This window comes from Canis lupus, chromosome 8 (genome assembly GCF_011100685.1).
Source record: "Canis lupus familiaris isolate Mischka breed German Shepherd chromosome 8, alternate assembly UU_Cfam_GSD_1.0, whole genome shotgun sequence".
In the NCBI taxonomy this organism is placed as follows: Eukaryota; Metazoa; Chordata; class Mammalia; order Carnivora; family Canidae; genus Canis; species Canis lupus.
Window position 1 is genome coordinate 37,374,791 of NC_049229.1, and position 8,063 is coordinate 37,382,853.

The 8,063-nt window shown below is 38.1% G+C and overlaps 1 long non-coding RNA gene across 1 annotated transcript; it reads left to right on the forward strand.

The window, feature by feature from the left end:
* Positions 1-5,802: 5,802 nt before the first annotated feature.
* On the forward strand, positions 5,803-7,514 carry LOC119872997. The gene is made up of 3 exons (XR_005362885.1): positions 5,803-6,108; positions 6,215-6,311; positions 7,414-7,514. It is a non-coding gene; the product is annotated as an uncharacterized LOC119872997 (long non-coding RNA).
* The last annotated feature ends 549 nt before the right edge of the window (positions 7,515-8,063 follow it).

Sequence of the window (8,063 nt, forward strand, 5' to 3'; positions counted from 1 at the left end):
TCTAGGGAAGAAAAGTGTTCTTTTCTACTGTTCTTTTCTAACAATGTAAACATTGTTCAGTAGAACTGATCCTGACCATAAGACCAAATGTTGTTTCTCACTTGTTAAGAATAGCTGCCAACCATCCATGTGAATGGGCAAATAGCATTGCGAATTCAACAGAAATGATGAGGTATCTCCATTATAGTCCTCTTTTTAGCATCCTTCATTCATACATCCTATATTCTAGAAGAATCAGACTTACCAAAAATGCATTTCTGTTGTTGTCTATCATGACTCTTCAGTCAAATGGCATAATGAAGGAACAAATGCAGAACATATAGAACTGCAACTGATTTGCAAATTCATTTTTCATGCCGATTAATAGAAACTCATGATTCCAATGTTAAGAAAATGATTTATAGTTGAATTATAATTCATTGGTAGAAAAATTTTCCAAAAGTCTCTACATGTTTTGTATTTACACCTAGGGTGAGATCCCGAGGTGGTTCTATTTGTTTTCCATTCCTGGGGCAAATGGGTCCATCTCTACCATTGTCTTGATTACATAGACACATTTACTTCTATGTAATTCTTTCTGCATTCTCCACCTCACATCCAGCATTTGTAAATTTTCTGTCTCTGAGCAGCAATGCTCTCATTAACACTACCATTTGATGTCACCATTCTCTTCTGATATTCTTGGAGCAATGTTTGTACAGCTGTACTCTTTGTTTTCCAATCAAGAGAGGCTAGGGAATATACTGATGAGCTTTCCATACAAATTCAGAGAACATGCCCAGGTAAGGATCGTGTGGCTTGAATTTCTATTTTCGCTTCTTTCTGACATAATTCTTTAACCCAGCAAATGTGTCAATTTGGGTGCCGTCAATGTCAGCAATATACTTTGCATGTTTTTGGATTTTATATTCAAATATTTTGCCAGAGGCAATTAAGGCAGAGCTTTATTTTGGAAACAGTGGAGAGTTCTGGCCAATATTCTACGGGATGAAAGTGCCAGGCACAGAGTTCCCAACCAAATGTATTTGTAATGAAAGATAAGAGTAGGCATACATACTGCTCCTGAGAGAAGTTCCTGCCACAAAACCATTGGGCAGAGCATAGCAGAGCTCATCCACCAGCCTGGAAGGGTTTCAGATCCCATTGCACCTGTGTGCTTACTGAGGATGGGAAGAACAAAGAAACCATGCAGCCAAGGATGAGAACAAGGGTGAGGGGATGAAATGACAGATACTGGGACAGGGGATAAGAAGTCGTCAACTATTGAGATTGGGCAATTTCAGAACCTACTGTGGGAAGAATCAGGTGAAAAAAAAATCCAAAATATCAGCATTACTAATTGGTAAAGCTGGACTGGAGAAGTTGGCTTGGATGTGAGGCTACAATGAGCTTCTTAACCATTTTTTTTCAGAAGTAGATTTACTGATCATGGGCAGTCCTGACAACTGCAGATCTCTTTCGCAAAGGCAGACCTTGCCCTGTGAGATTGTCATGAGGAGGAGCTAGCAGGCTAGCTCAGAAAAGAGAGAGAATGAAAGTTATCTTACCAGAGGCTCCTCCACAGGATGACATGAGGTGAGTTTGTAACACCAAAAAGGCTTATCACAATACAATATCATCTTTTTAGCTCCACCTCAAAGCCAAAACTACTTAGTGTGGCATAGCCAATGAGGCTCTTTAAACATTTCACATGCCTATGTGTCTTTAGGCTTTTCATGTACCTTCAGTCTCATCCTGTCCACTCCCCAAAAAGAAGCCTGTGTTCCAGTCATACTGAGCTGCTTGCAATGCTAGGAACACCTCTGTGATCTTTGTTTGAAATGTCCTTTCTATCTGTGCTCCAATACTTCCTTACCAGGTGCACACCTTATTCTTGGTAACAATTTCATATTAAACTTAATCGTCTTTTTCTTTGGAAAAACTTCCCTGATCTATGTTAGCTAGTCTTACAAAGTTTTCAGTTTCTGTGGCAGATACTGCTAGTTGTCTACCAAGTTGTACTTCTCTGCTGCTTCATCATGGCACATTTAAAATCTCTTCCCATACTACCTTGTTGATAATTGACTGACCTATTTCTGGCCACTGAAATGTAGGTGTTTCTAGATAGAGCTTCTGGGGAAATTCATTTTTTTAAAATTTTAATTCCATTACAGTTAACATTGGGAAAGCTTTTTTAAAGGGACAGATTAACTGGTATGCTTCTCTGGCTTTTATCCCTTCTTCCTCCTGCTTTTTTTCCTGGAATGTGAATAGAATGTAGGTGCTAGTTATGCCATTTTGTCACCATGAGGATGAAACTCAGTATATAGGGCATGATGGAGTAAAATGCTTAAAACAAAATGAAAAAAACAATCCGGGTCCCTGATGCCATGATTAAGCTGTAGTATGAGTCCTGGGCTGTCTTATCTGCAGGTTTCTTATTAAATGAAGCAGATTCCTTCCTCTTAAAGCAATTGTGAATTGAGTTTTGTGTTACTTGTTGCCAAATATATTTCTGACCAATAATGCTTCTGTCATTGTGTTTTTTTTTTAATCTCTATGTATTCTTTGATTTCATAACTAGTCTGTGAGCAGCATGAGATAAGGGATTGTGCTTATTCATTTGTTTACCCAGCACTGAGCATGTTCTCTACCACAGGGCAGGAGCTCAGAACATCTTTTTTGAATCTGAGATTTGTGGTATTACTACAAAAGCCAATTTTCTCTCTGCTGGTCATAACTACACTGTTATTAATATTATACTTACATCCAAAAACACATATCTTTCAAGTAGCTGAGAATAATTCACCATAATAAGATTGACTTTAAAATCATGAGGTTGATTTTTACGTGTGGTGTGTGTTATCACTCTTAAGTTGTATAAAAAACCTGTCACTTTTGAATCTAAGAGGGTGAATATTGCCAGAAATCACACTAAGTGAAATACTAGATTAGGCTTTTGTGTTAGAAAATTACATTTTTTTAATTCAATGAACTCAGATTTGAGAGGGAATTTTCAATGTTTTTTTAAATTTGCATTTTAAATAGGCTTCACAGCAAATGTGGGGCTTGAACTCACAACCCTGAGGTCGAGTCATATGCTCTTCACAGTGATCCAGCCAGGCATCCCTGGGAGGTAATATCAATAATGTTTAAATAAACTTTAAATAAACTTAATTTTTAACTTTATATAGAGCGATCATAGCCTCCTTTCTCCCCTCACCCTCCAATAAAAACCCCCTAAGTAAACGGATGCCTTTTCTGTTTGTTGGTGATACACACATGGTACACAATCTTGAACCATATTTTGGGCTTGGTTTCTTTGGTCAGAACCAGCAAACTTGAAGCATAATTTTGCTAAGACCCAAATTTCTCTGTTACACTGGTAGTAAAAATAGCCTCATGGTTCTTGCTTGTGAGTCTTTATCCCCTGGGCACTATTTATTCCCATAACATGGTCATAAAGGACATGCTTGCAGTGTTAGTAAGAGGATTTATTTTCAGTGAAGCCTCTAAAGCAGATCATTTCTTCCTTCCAAGTTTATGCTCAGGCAGGACATGTGGAGCAGTCTCAGCCACCAGAGCCACAGGTTGCTGACCTCCATGTCCAGCACCAAGCAGAGGCACTTCAGGTGAAAAGGCATAGCCCAATGCTAGTCAGGCATTTCAGTATTAACTACTCAATAATGAGGAACTGTACACTGAGTAAGTGCATAAACAAAGACTGGGGTATAGTAACAGAGGCCCCAACATAATAAATTGGCATCTCAACCAAGATCAGAGCTCATTTGGGACAAGAATAATAAGAAACACAGAGATTGGATCAATATAGAGACAGTTACTCTGGCCATGGTCCCTGAGTGACAATGAACTGCAATCTAATGTTTGAATCCATTCTGAAGCATTTCAGGTCACTGTATGTGTGTGTGTGTGTGTGTGTGTGTGTGTGTGTGTGTGTGTGTATTGCATATAATTAGCCTTATATTTCTTGATACAGAATGAGAGATTGCCATTCTTCACAAAGCCTTTCATTATATATATTTTTAAAGATCCTTGTTAAAAATCATTCTGGGTTCTTTGCATAGGTACCTGGACCCAGGTAGTTCCTAAATGACAATAATTAGCACCAATGTAGAATTGCCTAGAGTCAGTCAAATCAGGTGAAGAGGCCATCTTGCATAAATGTCTTAATGAAGCCCATTTCTTCTATATATGTTACACATTAATGAAAACATTATTGATATTTTCATTTATTTTTCTTCTAATCATTAATCTTGGTAAACTACCTCAATACATATTGTTATGCACAATGGTTCTAAAAATTTGTTTGATCTTAAATGAAATTGTTAGATGATTTTCTGTCTGCAGAAGTACTTGAAGCATGTTCATTGCTTTATTTAGGAGAACTAGATTTTTTTCCCTTAATAGTGTGAAAAGGGTAAGGGACAATGATGGATGACAATGATGGATGGCAGTCTTCTCTGGGTATTTTGCCGAGGACTTTCCCTTGACTACATGTGATAGATCACATTTTAAAGTTTCTGATAATGAGTCAGAGCAATAAAACTGAGTCACCTGTTTGTGTGTACAAATGCACAACTTTTGTTACACACAGTGTTACTAGATACCTTTTATTATAGATCTGATTACAGATTGATTTTATCTTTCTGCTGGGAAATAACTAATGTCCTTGAAGGTGAAAAGGATATAGGATGATTATAAGTTTAAAATTGAAAAACCACATGCTTGTTATTTTGGAGTGAATTAGACAATTATTTTCGCACAAAGAGTTATGCAAATAATGAAATGGGTTTTCCTGGTTAATCCCAAATAATTGTACACCTAGACCTATCCATACCAGTGTGACATTGGTTCATTCTTTCAAGAGACATGGCAGGTCTAGCAGGCCCATCATCTGTGCCACAGAATACCTGGTTTTCAGCTCCCATCTTTCTAGGGAAGGTCCTGGGAGCTGCAGTACCTTGGAGCTCTCTCTACACTTTGGCACTCTGCTTTCAAAAATCTTTTTCTCTTTATTTCTTCTTAGGCAACCTTTGAAACCCCCACGTTTGCAAATTCCTCCTTTATTTTTATTCTTGTGCCTTTGGGGTGGCTTATGATGTCTTAATTAACGTTTTTATCTAGTCAGTATTGTAATTGCTTTCCAAGGCAATGGTAGGAGGGGAATTTTATAAATAAAGTGATTATTCTTTCAAAATCAAACGAGGCAGGATTTAGTTTACCTTATGTGGGTCTGCTGCTCCCTTAGAGGCATCCATCGGCTGAAATCTGCATAGATGAGCATTTCCTTGCACGTGTGTAGGAGGGGTCGAAGCACACAACCTGTTTACTTGAGTTACTTGACATTGTTGGGATGCTGGTGGGTGGCCTCACAGCTGCTGTTTGGAAGCTGCCACAGCAGGGAAGAAACCACATTAAACAGTAAGGAACAAACTGTACCAAAGTGGGAAAAAAATGGTACAATTGACAAAACTATTCAGCATAAATAGCCTGGACAAGCTGCCTCATTTGGAAAGTGTCTGTAGATAGTATGGCCTCATGATTTTCCTTAATTTCTACTACAGCAAGTTTTCAAAAGGTACCAGGTAAAGGGGGCATCAATATAGCAGATTGGTGGTTTCTCTCTTCCTCCCCTCAAAAGTCATGTAGTGTCCTGTACCTGCCATGCACAGCAATAAAGATTTGCAGACTAACAAGATTCTGGGGCTGCAGAAACTACATGTGGAAACTACATTTTGATAGATCACCATATTTCCTTTGGCTTTATTTTAGAACTGTGAAAATAATTGCAGCATCAGCAATCATCACTTAAAGGAGGGAGGAGAAGACTTATGTCATTGAATGTTTGCTACATAATTGAGTTTGGTTTTTAATTACAAAGAAGGGTCATGTGTCAGGGAAGTAACTGTCACTGCAGTGCCCCTTCTCCACTGAGTTCTGCCATTTTTGGCAAACACTACATCCAGTACAAAAGCTCTGACTGAGTTATTAATCATGTTTGTTGGGCAAGCCACAATAATCTGCTGCCTGGATACAAAGCCAAGTACAGAGTCACCGGCAGGATGTGATAAAACACTTGATACCTCTCACTTTCAGACTCTGCTTATGGTAAGGATTAATTTTTTTCATCTCCATTTAATTAAAGGGGGTAAATGAAAGGAAGTGATTTCAGTTTTGTCTCATGCTCTCAGCTGTCATGATCTTGATTACATAGAAATGGACAACATGGAAGCTGGCAATGCTGTTTGGATATAGGGCACAGGGGCCTTGGGCTGCTAGAGAAAGAAGGACCCAGGATTCCTACATATAAGGTAATGGAGCATAGGACTTCCATATCCTGCCAAAGCCCCAACATTTTTCCTATAATTTCTATCTCCTTTTCAAGGATGCTTTTGATGTTCTATGGAACTGTGCTAATTGAGTTAGAAGAGAAAAGTCACCACTTAACCATTGACCATTAGGCATGGCCCTTGAGATGGAATCAAAGTTCTTATCTGCCCTTATTCTTGGAAAATCTCTGTAATCTGATTTGGAGCAAGCAGCTATAATTTTCATGTTATCAAAGATTAAAAAATGATCATCGATAACGTTACTTCAAGGATTGGGTACTTGAGAAAGTCTTCTCTTCCCAGCCAGAAAAATCTTAAGTCTTGTTAAATGGCCTCAAATCGTTCATGACATTAAAAATGTTGCTTCTTTCATCAGAAGCAGCATTTTTCAAAGTGTACTTTTTGAAAAGCTGATTCTTTGGGTGTTGAGAGCTCAGTGGTAAGGAAGTTTGGAAAATGCTGAATGAGATAATCTTTTAGTTTATTGACTAACTAGCATTTTGAGTCCCAAAATGGGCATACATGTTGAGTAGCTCTTGAGAGAGAATGTATTTTATAGAACATACCTTGAATAAAAAATTCAAAAGAATGAATGTACTGAAGCCCTAAAGCATCTTTCCTCTTATCCTCTGTGGTCCAAGAATTTCCATTCTTTTCCCAATTGAACTTTTACTCTTCTTTCTTACCATCTATCTTCATCTAGTTTAAATGGCTAATACTATAATCTTTGACTCCTAACATTTGGGTAATGTGACATCCATCATTTTTCTGTCCCTCTAGCATCTGAATGTTCTTTTTTTTTTTTTTTGAATGTTCTTATTGATGGTGGGGAATCTCTCATTGTATGGCTATGAGTGAGAGGCCAGAAAACCTCTTATTGGTCCAAGATAGCCAAGTTTGGGCATTAGCCAATTCGATGTGTAACACAAGGAGAAAAGATGGATGAGACTGGAATTAGGGCAGCATCCAGCAGTAGTGAACTGTAATCTCAAGTAATGACCAATCTTTGGTTCTTTTTTGTTTTTAAGTTGTATAATCCTGAATCTTATACCCATATCCTCAATAAATACCTTTTTGAATTCAGATGATAGAGTTTTTTCTTCTGTGTACAAGTGAAAACTGACTAATCAAGAACACACCTAGCTGTGGATATCTGAAACTTCTGCTCCAGGGAAATATGGTAGGAAAAGGTAACATGTGATTTAATGCCCTGTCTTGTTTAAGGAGAATGAGTCGATGTGAACTCTCTTAGCAGGCGTGTATGCGAGGAGTGTGTCGTTGGGTGTTTACCGCTTATTCATTTTTTTCCCCTCTGAGTCTTGAACCTCAACTAGAAAGACTGATAACTCTATCATGAAATACTCTAATTCTTTTTTCCTAAAGACTTTATTTATGTATTTATTTTAGACAAAGAGAGTGAACACGAGAATGGGCCCATGCAAGAGTTGGGAGGGGCAGAGGGGGAAAGAGAATCTCAAGTAGACTCTATGCTCAGCATGTGGGGCATGATCTCATTACCTTGAGATCACAACCTGAGCTGAAATCAAGAGTTGGACACTTAACTGACTGAGCCACGCAGGTGCCCCTAATTCTCTAATTCTTGATTTAGTAAAGGATTTACATATTAGAAAAAAATACACAATGTACAATTCATAGATGAATGTGCATGACTGTGTTTGGTTTATGTACTGAGCAGTAGCAAAAGAGCAGAGTGGCCTGAGCCAGAATATCTGG